The sequence below is a fragment of the Mauremys reevesii genome, linkage group 4 (assembly GCF_016161935.1).
Source record: "Mauremys reevesii isolate NIE-2019 linkage group 4, ASM1616193v1, whole genome shotgun sequence".
Taxonomy (NCBI): Eukaryota; Metazoa; Chordata; order Testudines; family Geoemydidae; genus Mauremys; species Mauremys reevesii.
Genome location: NC_052626.1, coordinates 65,476,699 through 65,491,344, shown reverse-complemented (window position 1 = coordinate 65,491,344; position 14,646 = coordinate 65,476,699). Strand labels below are relative to the sequence as shown.

General features: G+C 43.2%; 1 long non-coding RNA gene across 1 annotated transcript in view; it reads left to right on the top strand.

Moving 5' to 3' along the window:
- The first annotated feature begins 1,172 nt into the window (after positions 1-1,172).
- Positions 1,173-14,646, top strand: part of LOC120403509 — a 51,130-nt gene continuing 37,656 nt past the window's right edge. The window contains exons 1-2 of the long non-coding RNA XR_005597551.1: positions 1,173-1,273; positions 5,244-5,330. This is a non-coding gene — a long non-coding RNA (uncharacterized LOC120403509). The remainder of the gene's footprint in view (positions 1,274-5,243; positions 5,331-14,646) is intronic.

Below are 14,646 nucleotides of genomic sequence, written 5' to 3'. Positions count from 1 at the left end.
CAAAACCTATTAATATGCAAGTGAACAGTGAAAGGCTGTGTTATTCCCTTATGAATCATGAATAATATATGTATCAAGTATAGTGACATGGGGACCGGGGTCAGCAGCCTGGAAGAACACAACACAAGCTTGGGAAGGCAAACACCCAAAAAAAGCACAGTGCTAGAGCATCTAATCCAGAAACGAGCATCTAATGCAGCTGGATTCAGCTAATGGAAGTTAGCCTGGCTCTAGTAATAAGTGAGAAAATAAAATCATTTTTAACCCATTTTAAACTCATGTCTCAATATTTTATATTTAAAATCAATTCTCCTATGTTTCCCAGCTTTTAAAGAGAAATTCTTTATCAAAGAAATAACAGTTGAAGATCACATCTTGAATGACCATAGAACAATATTACCATAACAGAGGCTTACCTTTCCAGCATTTGGTATGGATGTGGAATCCATCTCCAGCTCACTAGTCAGTTAGTTTAGCCTTCCAGCCAAACAGTCCTCTCCTTCCATTGTAAATTCCAATTAACACATGCCCCAGTATTGCCAAACTCAAAAGTCCAAAAATAATGAGTCAAGGACCCCCTAAAGTCATGAAATAAAAAAAACCCAACAACTTGGGATTCTTTTTATTTGCCTTGTGGGTTTTCAGTCTTTAGGGTTCATATTTTTCAAGCTTTTTCCCCACAACATTAGGGACTAGAAACCTAGCTTTCATTAAAACAAAAAATTCTCAGTCACTTGACTCCAGGAGCTAGGGCCTTCAAAAAACCCACACCAAATATCACAATAGTCAGCAACACCAAAGTCCAAACAAAATTGTTGCTTAGTTTCACTCTCTGACCCTCAGCCCCCTACCCAGTGTTTGTTCAACCTTCACCCCTTGTTTGCAGAGATCCACAACTAGTCCTTCTCCCTTAGTTACAACAAGATGTATCAGCACATCATAACACTACCAAAGCCAAGAAGAACTCATGCACTGTGTCTACCAAGGCCTTCAGCCCTAGGAGCCAGCACAACACAGCTCAGCAGCAGGTGGTATAAACATTTACTTGCACCAGAGCCCTGATTGGCATGCAGATGAGCAAACAGAACCTGGCCTCTCCACCCTGGTAGAGCTCTGGAAGGAAATCCCTCCTCTACTTCCTGCTGCCAGCTCCTCTCCTGCTTTTGGAAAAACAGCTGTGTGAGCTGTGGCAGGGACACAGCAGGCTGAGTCTGAGCTCCAGGCTGGAGGGCAGATGCAGGAAGTGGCCTGAGCACATGGCCCAGCATTGCATGTAAGAACTGGAGAGAGCCCTATGGGAAGGGGGTCCCTGCTATGTGAGTGGGGGTCTGAATCTGGGGGGAGGGGGAACTTGGACAATTTGTTTGCTCATGAAACCAGTTGTTCATGATCACACTGTTGGAGTGATTTCTGAGTGAATTCCCGTCTCCTCATAGGCTCTAAGAGGGGGCTTCCCCCTACCCTAGGCAAGAGGAGGGAGTTTGGAACTGATTGCTATAAGGGGCACCCCTGCCCCCCGAGAAGCAAATGTACAGGCCCATCTCACTCTTTTTCCCACCCCAGACTACATCCTAGGGCTGCTTCCCTTCCTCCCTTTTTTTTTTAAGGACTTCTCCCTGGGTCTTCTACAAGCTTCTTCAGCACAGCCTCTCCCAAACTTCTTCCCCAGCTCCCTTTCTGCAGGCCCAGTTACTAGAGAATTCTGTCAAGAGATGACTACAGCTGCTCTCACCATCCAGACAAAGCCTTTTTCCAGCATACACGGCTTTCCTCCTACAGTTCCTATTAGTTCATCTGGGAACTTCAAATGCTAGAATACCTAAGTCCTGAGAATAATATGATAGCAGTAGAGCTGGTCCTGAAGCTTGCAGTTAAAGGGCCAGCATATTCTGTTACAATGAATTTTGTATATAATCAAATATAATTATAGTTATACCCATGTAGTCATTGCAGAACAGCAGCATCTAGTGGATAGAGTATAAAACTAAGACTGAAAATGTGGGTTTTAATACTGCCTCTGCCATTGACTTGCTGTGTCGCTTTGAGCAAGTTGCTTCACTTTTCTATGCTGGGGATGATAATACTTATTCAACTTTGTAAAGTGCTTTGGGATCTATGGATGTAAATGTTATATGGGTGTTTTTATTATTCATAAAGCAAATTATTAGTAAACAGGTTCCTTAATCGCACTTCCCATGTGAAAATGCTGGGCACGTTCCAGTGTGTTTTCTTTTTGCCTGGATCAGGCTGATGGTTATAGCTCACAAATGACCTATTCAACAGGGAAATAGGAAATCAGAAAATGAGTTACTTAGACTTGTTTTGTTCTGGGGTTTATCAACATTTTATGTTCTTGTCTCTGCAGACTATATCAGAGCCAGTAGCAGGTTTATTTCATTGGAACCTGCAGACAAAATGGGTTATTGTTGTAGGTATTTATGTGAACTGAACAATCAGTTTACAGCTGAGACTTGCTAGAGCTTTGCAGCTAAATTTCCCAAAGATTCCATCTGTAGTGGGCATGTTCTAATACTTTGTACAGCTGCACCTCTGGACTGATGTGGACTGGGGATGGCCACTGGAACTGAGAGCATGGGAAACTCTCTTTCTCGTGCTCTCAGTAATCTTGTTGGGCTCAGGCTATATGGAGAAGGAAGTTGCCTTATTTGAATGCAGAAGGAACAAGAGCTGGAACTGAGGAGGTGCGGGAAGTAGATTGGGACAAGGAGACTGGGGCTGGGAGTGGGGTGGGGAGAAGACTGAGACTGGCTGAGCAAGGAGGCTGGGGTATGGGGAAGACTAGAAATGGGAAACAGGGGTGGGGACTGGCAGCCATTGGGTTCCGGGAAGACAGTCAGATGAGTAGCCAGAGGCCCATTGGTGGTTCACCATTCTGTGTCAGCAACTCCTGTCAGGCCTGACATAATCACTACACCTCATACACTGGAGTAATGATATATATTTAAAAGGTGACATGTAATATATTGTTTGAAATCTAATAACACACTGGTCATTAATATCACTGTGAAATGTTTGTAGCAACACTGTAGGTGAAATTATGGATACGCTCCGATTTTATGTTTTAGAGACTATGAACAGACAAAAGAGACAAAACAGGTTTTTTCCATATAAAGGGGAAAGAAAATATGGTGGCAGATGCCCTGTCCAGCAAAGACGGTCTGACCAGCTGCCTCCCAGTCAGCCAGGGGCTAACCCTTCTGCAGTTTGTTAAGGGGGGGAGGTGTGGCCCTAAGAGCATCCCAATGCTAGATGGCAAGGGACTTCCTGATATGTAGCAAGTAGTGACCAAGGCTGTGGAGACCAGGGTGGGGCTGTTGTGTTGTAGGTAGGCTGTTGGGGTCAGAGCGCTGAACAAGGGCTGCCCAGCACACAGACACTCAGGGAACTATGCTTGTCAGCTGGCTGTCTGGTGTCCAGGCTGTGAGCCACAGCAGCAGAGCATTAAGGCACCAAGGTTACAGGACAGGCAGTGACTCAACTGCTTACTGGTCTGTGTTGAAACACAAAATGTCATAGAGGGGATTGGGACTAGGAGCTGGTGGGATAGGGCAAAGGAGTTGTGTGGGGGGACGGGAGACAAATCTGATGAGCTGGGATACAGAAAGAAAACTGGGTCTGGTTCAGCAAAGAGACTGGGACAAGGAGCTGGGGGAGGGATGATGAAATGGAACAGAGTCCAGGGAGGGAGCCTGGGGCTGAAAACCAAAGGAGATGAGGAACATAGGTGGGGGTGTTCAGATGGAGACCTGATGTGGAGAAATATAGATTGGAGAAGGGAGCCAGGTGAGAGAGAACTGGGACTGGCTAGGCAAGGAGATTGGAACTGGAAGTCAGGGTAGGGTAGAGGAATGAGACTAGGATGTGCTAAGCAAGGGAACAAGAAGATAAGTCTAAGGCTTGGGAATTGGGACTGGGATGAGGAGCCAGGGGTTGTGAAGAGATAGGACTGGGAAAGGGTCGGTTGGAGAGGTCAAGCTTGGGGGAGGGGAATGGGCAGACGAGTCTGTGGGGATACTCCCTTCCAGAGTCTGGAATGGAACCCAAGATCCCAGAGTCTCACCATTCCATGGTGAGTAAAGAATAATGCTCTGCTGCTGCTATTAGCTACTCTGTTATCTCAAGTGGGAGGGGTCTTTGAGGTGGATCTAAATATTCTAGCTCTGCTGATGACCAGTGTTGGTGTTAATATGATGCCACCTGTTGGAATTACACCCAAAACTACATTAATAGAACATTATTAAGATTGCAAAGTCAAGCACTCAAATTTTAGGAAATCTCTGTGCAACCTTAATTTAACCTCCTTTTGCATATGCATTATTATATAGTCTTTAATTACATGCTCATATATGATTTTTTTTCCTCTGGACCCCTGCTTCATTCAGCATAGAGAATGGATGGTGCTCACTTAATGAGCAGCTATTTGTTTTCTCCTCCTTCAGTGTGCAGTCCTGTGTCTGTCTTACTGCACACTACTAAAACCTTTCTCTGACAACAGAATTATTAATTTCCTGAGGGCCTTCTGTGTGGTACTCATCACTATATTTGTGAAGCACTCAGGTACTAATTAATTTTCAACCACTCCTGTAAAGTGTGGAGGAGGTGTTATTCCCATTTTACAGATGGGGAGCTAAGGCAAAGAAATATTTGTGTTAAAAGTATCCACTAATTATGGGTGCTTAATCTGAGATCCCTAGGACCTGATTTTTCAGAGTACTTATAATTATATAGCACTTAATATGTACAAAGCAAAGCTCCCATTGACTTCATTTGATGCTGTGAGTACTCAGCACTTCTGCAAATCAAACCCCCAGGTTCTCAGGTCAGACACTCAGAATATGAGGAACACAGAATAAATGATCACCTGTGAAAAGTTTGGGTAAATGATTTGCCCACCATCACATAGGAACTCTGAGGCAGAGACAGAATCCTGCAAGGCAACATTCAATTGCCTTTACTGTGAGACCATCCATTTCTCTTCCTGCCATCTCCTCTCTTATTCATTATATAATATTAACAAATTCTAGGCACTTCTGGCATAGATTACCAAAACTAATAATAAAACTATGAGCTAATGTAGCACATTAAAGTTAAAAATGTAACAAAAAAGAGAGCAGCCAACATGAAGCTAAAGAAATATGTCTATCACCTTGATAACTCTTCTTGTATTTTTCATTCCTTTTCTCTTCTCTTGTCTGTATGTCTTTGCCTAATAACCCCTCAAGAGCAAGGACTATGGTCCCCTGTGTTTGGAAAGTACCCAGCATACTGGGCACCACTGCCATCTAAATAATAACACCATCACCTGTGAGGTAAGTATATTCACCAGGAAAATTGAGTCACAGAGCCTGATTTACAAAGATGGGTTAGTATGATTACAAATAGGGCTTGTGCACAAGCAAATACTATACTTGTGAGCACAAAACCAATATATGTCTCCTCCTGTGGCCAGCTAGACATGCAGCTAAACATCTGACTATGCACATGGGGTATTTATGTGTGCAGAATTTAGCATATTGCCATCTTTGAGAATCAAGCCATATGTGATTCACCCAAGGTCCTATAGTAAGTCCTTGGCATTATGCTTTTTGGGTCAGGGACTGTCTTTTTGTTCTGTTTGTAGAAGAGGGGTCCTGTTTCATTATTGGGGTGCTCTTCTTTGCTACCATAATACAAATAATAAATAGAGATGGGAATACAACCCGGGAGCTCTAGCTGTCATTCATTTCCTCTTTTCACTGAATAATGTTGATCACAGAGGCAAAATATGCTTCCTTAAAATTGCTTCCAAATCCTCTGTAGAAGAAAAAGTACCTTAATTTTGCTATGAGTCTGAAATATTGGTGCTTATTAGAACCTCTCTCACTTAATTGCTCTCCTAGGGGAGATACATTGCAGGTGTTTCTCATTACATTTTGCAGCAGAAGCTTAGCAATCTTTCTCCACACTGCATTTTCTCAGTACAAATCTGTTCTTTCCAACTGGGGATACTTTTATTTATAAAGTGTCTCTCTCTTTAGCCCTCCCAGATTATTGGAGAGAACACCACTGTTTTCCTGGTGTGATCCCCTTTATGTATCTTTCTGGGAAGGACTAGAAGACAAACACAGACTGAAGAAATAATGCCAGTGCCTCAAACTCCATCTATCTGGATGCTTAATACAAGGACAAAAACAATAAAAGAAAATCAAAACTCCTCTGTTTTTAAAGCGTAGCCCATCTCCCGAAAGGTCAGAGTAAGCCTGTTCAAGGACACCAGTTTTATTACAGCGAGTCACACATAGGTGTACTACCAGTTAATTACACTGCCCCAGACTGAAGTAAGGGTAGTGAGGATCAGGATCCTTCAAGTTGCCACTGTGGTGTTGACTTATTTTAAATAGAAAATACTTTGGGATGCATGTGTGTGGCAGAAAAGTTAGTAATACAAACTTTATATCAGATCCCCCTTTAATTTAGAGAGTATTCAGAATCTAAAACTGCTTCTGAATTTTGCAAATGGTGTCTCTCTTTCTTTAGAGTTGGGCTTGAATCAAAACTATGGATTTGAACACCCCTGAGTGTGCATGTTGGAATCTCAATTTGAGCACTTAAGGCCAGATTTTTAAAGGCATTTAGGTGCCTAAATATGCAAACAGGCACCTCCCATTGACTTCAGTGGGAGTGAGACATTGAGGTGCTTTTGAAAATCCCACTAGATGTCCATCTGCCTCTTTAGGCATCTAAATACCTTTTAAAAATTTGGCCTTAAAGTACTGTGGTGTCTGGAGCTATATAAATAGCTAAAAAAGATGCAAAATTTGGATTCAATTTATGTAACTTGAGACCCTCTCTGAAATTTTAGCTGGGGAAGCTGAAATCCATACACTTTTTGCTGGGAAGCTTGGCATTGGATGCATGTGAAACTGATAAAATAATTGGAGACATATTATTAACAGTATTGACCTTTCCTAGTCTGGAAAAAGGAAGGCAGGTCTGTCTAGTATAGTGCTTTGGGGATCTCTGGTAGTAGATTCACGCACGGTTTGAAAAAGGATTTATGGCTTTTGCTGCATCTACTCTTAACTATTGTAACACACTGACATTTTCTAAAGGAAGATTAGTGAAATTTGTTAGAGTTACAATAAGGACTTCTGAGCAGGACTTCACAATAACTGAGATTCCTTTAATATCTGGAAAACTTTCAAATATCTTTGCTAATTCAGTCAATTAACTGAAGGACATGTCAGGGCTTGAGTTTAAACCAGACTATCACTGAGTGAAATTTTCTGTTCTACACCTCCCATTTTGATTATAATCAGGAGAGCTCTCACAAACTGATTCTTAGCTGTTATTTTAGTCTTCCTATGCATGTGTGTAAGAGCGAGAGATTGTGTAAGAGAGACAGACAGAGAGAGAGAGTAGGCAAGAGTTGATATGTATGTTAGGAGTAAACAGAAACTTTGAGCTGGCAGTAATATTTTTTTGATTGTTCATTTAGCTCTGTAGTAATATTACCTGTTCTCTCAGGGTAATCAGTTACACTTTCTATCAAAGCGCCACCTATTTGTAACTATAATACACGGTGATTTGTGACATAAAATACTATATGTGCTGAAAACTATTAAACCCAGTAAGGGTACATCTATACAGCAAAGAAAAGTCTGCGGCTGCCCCTTGCCAGCTGATGGGGTCTCAGGCTAAGGGGCTATTTCATCGCTCTGTAGACTTCGGGGCTTGGGCTGGAGCCTGAACTCTGGGACCCTCCCACCCTGCAGGGTCCTAGAGCCCAGACTCCAGCCCAGAAGTCTACACAGCAATGAAACAGCCCTGCAGCCTGAGCCCCGCAAGCCTGAGTTGGCTGGCACAGGCCAACCATGAGTTTTTCTTTGCTGTGTAGACATACCCAAAGAAGAAACCTGCAAGCAGATGTACCAAACAAGCAAACTCTTACTATTATGATGCTGTTCTAGTAACTTCCATCCAAGATTTTCAAAATTAGCCTCACAACATCCTTGTATTCTCATTTTTAAAAAAGGGGGAACTGAGGCATAGAGTCTCATCTGCCCTAGTTCTCTCACACAGACAGATTCTCCACTGCCTTGTATCTTGTGTAGTATTTGACACTTGTGCAAAGTGTAAAAGCTACAAATTTGAATTGTAACATTTTACATCCACTTTGCTCGGGTATGTATGACTACACAGGGTGCCAGGCAGTGGAGAACCAGGCCCAGAGAATCTATGACAGAATCAGGAATAGAACTTTGCTCTCCGGATTCTTAGTCTTGTGCTTTAACACTAAGGTTTTGTCTACATCAGTAAAATGTATTATATAAAATGCACAAATACCCCTAATATAGTGAACAACCTTAAAAGCTTGAAGAATGGGCTCAGGCATTTGTTGACTCCAGATCACCTGGGCTTCTTCTGACAGTGGTAAACTATGGTGGTAAAAACATGTGATCCCTTTCTGCACTTCAGCTTGCATTGGCATCTGGCCAAGGAGCAAGCAGTCCTCTAAAAGAATGGCAGAGCTATTGTTCCAGTATGCAGGATCCCTCACAAGAAATTCTATATCCTCTAGCACACTTTTGTGATTCCAGGACAGACTGTTCCCCTTAATTATCTGAGGAGTTATACAAGGCAACTGACATTTTAAGGATGACCATTACATAGGTGTATATATACATACATTTGAATGTATGCACACTTGTATATTAAATATGAAATATATTGGGTTTCATTAGTAGCAGGTAGGAAGATTCATTGTTTATTTATCAAGATTTATTTTGTGGAATTTATTTAGCACTGTAGCAGCAGCTAGCTTCTAAGCCAGCCAAGTGAGTCATTCCCACCTACACTAACACATGTCGAAATGGTTCCCTTTGTGTGTCTACCTGTTAGAAATAAACAGAAAATAATTATTCTACTCTGAACTTCTGAAGCACCTTTTATCTGAGGGTCTCAAAATGCTTTACAAACATTGCTGAATTAAGCCTCCCAATGCTCTCGTGACATAGTAAGGACGTACTATTATATGCATTTACAAGACAGGATAACTGAAAGACACAGAAGAATTAATTTATTTACCCAAGATCATGCAGCAACTTTGCAACAGGATCAGAAATAGAACTCCCAGTCATGTAATCTAACCACTAGACATACTACTGCTAAATAGAAATGTGGTTTCTTGTGTTATTTCCAATTGGAAATACCATGATGGAGGATTTTTCCTCCCTGTTGCTTAGCTACCTCAACAACCTTTGACTATTCTCTCTCAACTGTCCGGGCTAATTCATTTCCTTTCAACTGCAGTGCCTGGATTTGGTCAAGCCTCATACCTTCCCCTGTCCCCCCAGCAGCATTTCATCAACTGCCCAGCACAGTGTTGTTTTCCCCATTTTGCTGAGAGGTTCTTGCTATTCTCTGTGTTATGCCTATCTGTAACAGTCTGAAGAGTGTTGGCAACAGCACAGCAGGTGCTTCCAGAGGTCATGTCTATCTTTCTTATTGGCAACATGACTTAAAGAGGCTCATCATTAATGAGGAAAACTCTGATTTATTACGGTTCTGCTTCTTTGAACTTTTCTGTGACCTAAAAAATCAATGGGGTTTCCTGCTTGAGACAGTTAAGCCTAGAGACAGATTTGAACTAAAACCCCAAGTCTGAACAGTCTTGGATCTGAATCTTGCAACTTGAACACGTCTGTTTGACATATGATCCTATTGCTCCCAGAAACCACTTGCCAATAAAGGGCTTTATGAGGAGTCAGTTTGATCTGTGGGGCTTTAAGCCTCTTTAATTAAGGTGTATTAGTTGGTGCGATTTGTAGTTTTAGGGGTACAATGGCACATCCCACCTGCACATGTGGAATTTGAGTCCCATCTCTGATTTTGTTGCCTTTTCCTGAGCCAAAAACAGTTAGGCATCTTTGACTGATTCTTTTTGTTATCCTGATGATTCTCACAGGCTAATTTGAATGGAAAGTAGGGCTGCTGTTGGATTCATTTCTTGTCTTGAAATATTTTGCCAACACACACTTTTGCTGGGGACAGAGCACAATATTCTGTCAGGCAGCAGCAATGCCTGGGGCAGGAGATGTAAAAGGGGTGAGGAGAAATGCAGTGTGTCAAGAAGCTTTGTAGCCTTTCTTGCATCCTTTAACCACTGAGTCCAAAATCTTGGTTCCATACCAAGATTGGTGAGCCCTAAGAGAAAACTAGATGGCAAATGCGTGAGTTGGGAGGAAGCTCCATAATACATGAGGGGCTTTTCTTCTCTCCTTGGTCTTTTTTGTTAAAATAAATTAATCAATCACATCAGTTTGAAGTTGCTCCTTCAGTGTGGTGTAGTGTTTAAAGCACAAGGGAATCATTCTTTTCCTGCCTCTGTATGGACTTGCTATGTGACCGAGAGTGAGTGAATTAAGCTCTCAGTCTGTAACATGAGATGATACTGTGATAGGCTGGTTGGTGCACAAAAGGATTTTGCACTGCTTGGTGAAGTTTAACTACCTTTGCCCTGCATTTTATTATGAAACAAAATGTAAAGTCTTTTCTGTCTCTTTAAGAGCCAAACCTAGTGCAGTAGGTCATCTATCCCTCAGCCATGGCCAAAAGAAAGGAATAAGATGTAGTTCATTTCAGCCAAATTCCATAGAGAAGTTAGGTGGGGGAGCCTGGTTTTCTTCTGAGCTCCATTGTCCCACACCTTATGCAGTCATTTACACGGGGGCAGAGTTGCTGTAAATTGTTACCAATCCCATTTGGTAGCATTTTACACCCACTTTTCACTGGAATAACAAGTAATACAGGATATAGCCCCCTCTAACCTGCTAAACCCAGACCCCAATTCCCCACAGCACATCCTTCCTATAAATAAGTGTCAGGGATGATTCATTTCCTACAGCTCACCCTGGCCTACTACTCTGTAAATCCCCATACTCAGCACAGACAACTGGTTCATTTTCTAGCCACAGGGAGAGGGTTAACTCCTTTCTTGCCAACTTTTGGATACAAATATCTCCTTCACATGAGAGACAGAGTTTATTCCACAGGAATATGAGCAGCTTTTGAGGTTCTTGGATGGAAGTGCTGCAGAAGTGCAAACTATTTAGCCATAAAGCTCTTTTGAGACTTTATCCTTTGAAGCCTAGAAGAGATCATTAACAACTTCCTACTATAACAGTATATAATGTTCTACTAAGAGTTCAGCAAAATGAAGATATCCTCAGGATGAGGAAAAAAAAGACACGTTGTACTTCCTCTCCTGGGAGGAGAGGAACTACGCTGCTCATTTTGGCTGATCAGCCAAGGAATTTCAACATGTGCTTTCTTTCAAGAATGAAGAATTTGTGGGTCTCTTTCATAATGCAGAGAATTTCTGAGAGAGCTTTTATAGCCCTTGCTATTTTTTCTAGAACCTTGTGCTGCCACTGATTAGTATGCTTAGGGATTTCTTCATATTTTTTAAGGATTTTCTTGATATTAAGTGGAGATTCTGCCTTCTGTTTATAATGGGCTGAACCAAAACCCCAGATCTGAACGTCTCTAAGCAATGAAAAGTTGGGATACAGATTTTGATCCAAGCCTTTTGGCTTGACTCCATCTCACAGCAAGAATGCTATGCTACACAGTTAACTTTAAAAAGATCCTCTTTTAACCCCTGATTCTGCATTCCTTGTATGCTGGCAAATCTCCCACTGGGAAACAACCCCAGCCTAAGGGGGTATTCTGCAGCCTGCATTGAACTGCCACAATGAATCCACTAGTCCCTGGTTTGTCAGGAGCAGAAAAGGTAAGAAGGGACATAGCCACAGCACACTGTGCTGCTTTAATTTGCACCAGGTGCCAGGCAGACAAGCCTCTAGCTGCCCCAAAAATATGAGGAGCTGAAAGGAGGCTGGTGCAGGGATACAGGAATGAGAATCAGGACCTTGTTTTTGTGACTGTGAAATAAAGCCTGGGCTTTAAACCAATTTAGCACAAAGAGCAAACTGCTGAAATTGTTTTTCTCATTGCACTTAATATTACCCACCCCCTCACACACCCAAAGAAAGAATGGAATGTCTCTCAATTGTAGCTGGTCTGCATACTTCTCTTATGGTCACCCTTAAACAATGTTGTAAGGAATTTCTGCTCATTATTAGTGATACTGTAAACACTGTAAGATACTGTAAACACTGAAAATCATAACTAAAATGTATACAAACAAAAGCTACTGGTCCTAGGGTCACATGTATCCAGGAATTCCTTTGTATCTGTAAGATACAAAAGATGTACACCATTAGAGTGCCTGCTAGTTTTAGCCTCGTAGCAAATAACTACTAACAATGGGCCATAGCAGAGGTAATTCTGTGAAATCTCCACTGGCCTTCAGCACTCACTGGAAAGCCTATATATCCTCCCATAATTTCTTTGAGGGAGTCAGTGCACTGAATAGGGAGAATCAAGTTTTCATTGTCTGGGTGTGGTGTATGTACTTATGGTTCTGTTTTCTGTATACTGGACCTTTAAACATAAAAAAAGCTCTCTGCCTGTCCATTGGGTGGCAGGATATTGAGAGGATTAAAAATAACTCCTCCAGGCCTGGTCTACACTAGGACTTTAATTCGAATTTATCAGCTCAACCGTCCACACCAGGAAGCCATTTAATTCGAACTAGAGGCCACCCGGCAGGTGGACTTGGTGTGGATGCTAATCTATCCCACAGTGCACCACTCTGTTGACGCTCTGGACAGCAGTCCGAGCTTGGATTCTCTGGCCAGCCACACAGGAAATGACCCGCGAAAAATTGAATTCATTTTCCTGTCTGGGCGGTTTGAATCTGACGTTCTGGTTGCACATGATGCAGAGCTCTCCAGCAGAGGAGTCTGGGCAATCCCAGAATAGAAAGAGGTCCCCAGCATGGACTGACGGAAGTCCAGGATCTGATCGCTGTGTGGGGCGAGGAGTCTGTGCTCTCGGGCTGCGCTCCAACAAGCGGAAGGTCTCTAAAGCCATGAAAGAGAAAGGATACAGCCGGGATGCGATGCAGTGCCGCGTGAAAGTGAAGGACCTAAGACAAGGGTATCAAAAAGTCAGAGCGGCACCCCAGACATGCCGCTTCTATGAGGCACTGCATGCCATTCTAGGTGGGTCTGCCACCAGTGCCCCACCAGTGACGGTGGACTCCGAGGACGGAATAGTGACAGTTCCTCCTCCGATGGGAAGATGAGGAAGTGTCTTTTGAGGGCTTTCCCTGACAGCCAGGATCTCTTCATCACCCTCACAGAGATCGGACTCGGAATCAGGGGAAGGATCAGGGCGTAAGTGCTACAAACAGGGAAACATTTATTTTTAAGAAACAGGGATATATATAAAAATAGAAATACTATATAAAAATTTTAAATATGAAACTATACAAACAGCAGGTCTACACATATAGCAATGGAGCAATAGTCCTCTGGGGACAGTTCAAAAAAGCTCTCAGAGAGCAGCTGGAAAAGCCTCAGCAGGAGGTTCCTTGGTAGAGGTGCCTTGTTGGGTGCTCCGTTGAAGCACACTCTTCCGCGCCAGGCCATCCTCAGGTAAAGGGGACCATCGCGAGCATGGCAGCGTATGGTCCTGGTCTGTGCAGGGCTTCTGTGAGCATCCGCTCTCTCTGAGTCCTCCTGACACGCCTCAGGGTGATGTCGTTGTTGAAGTGCTGCATCTAATTAGTGGAATTAGTGTACTGTTACTATTGTGAATGGTAGACTTTTACTTTGCATAAGAATGACCAACAGAGTTTTACTTTGCATAAGAATGACCAACAGACTTTTACTTTGCATAAGAATGACAACAGCCACGTGTTGGAGGCCACAGAGGAAAAGCATACAGTGATCTTTCCCGTTCACTGGCGGGAGGTGCGTCATCTTTTCTGCTGTGCACATTGCCTCCAGCAGGAGAGCACCGCGAAGCACTAACTGATAAGCACTCTGGACTGTACGGCTTACCAGGACTTTGTGCAAGAGGGATGCAGCTGTCTCTCCCGCTATCCAGTGCAATCGCGCAAATGAGAGCGTATTCAAATCTCGGACTAGTTCCGAGATCTCCTGAACTTAGTTCCCTCTTTGGTCTTCTTAACTGAAACTGACTAGACTGTGTTTACTGTTGGCAAACATGTATTTGTTCAAGGAAATCACCTACTTTTTCGCATCACACAGCTTGGCTCCTTCCCGGACTGCCCGGCATCCAAAGAAAAGACTAGGGACGACATGTTCCAGGAACTGATGGCCAGCTCCAGAGCGGAGGCGGCAGAGCAGAGACAGTCGAGGAGAGCCTGTGTCAGCAGCATCGCACACACCTGGAACGGGAGGATAGGTGGCGGCAGGAAGACCAGCAGGCGACTCAAACGCTGCTTGGTCTAATGAGGAAGCACGGACACGCTCCGGCGCCTTGTAGATGTTCTGCAAGACCGCAGGCAGGAGGAGAGAGCCCCCTGCAGTGCATCTGCAACCGCCCTCCAACGCCAAGAAGTCCTGTCCCCCTCACCCAAAGTTACAAGAAGGAGGCGGTAGGGGCCGTGAGAACTGTCCCTGCACCGCAGCAGACTGATAATGTTCGAGACAACTCTCGCGCTGTAAATTTGTACAAGCTCTTTCCTTACAGCATCAACCAGTCCCAACT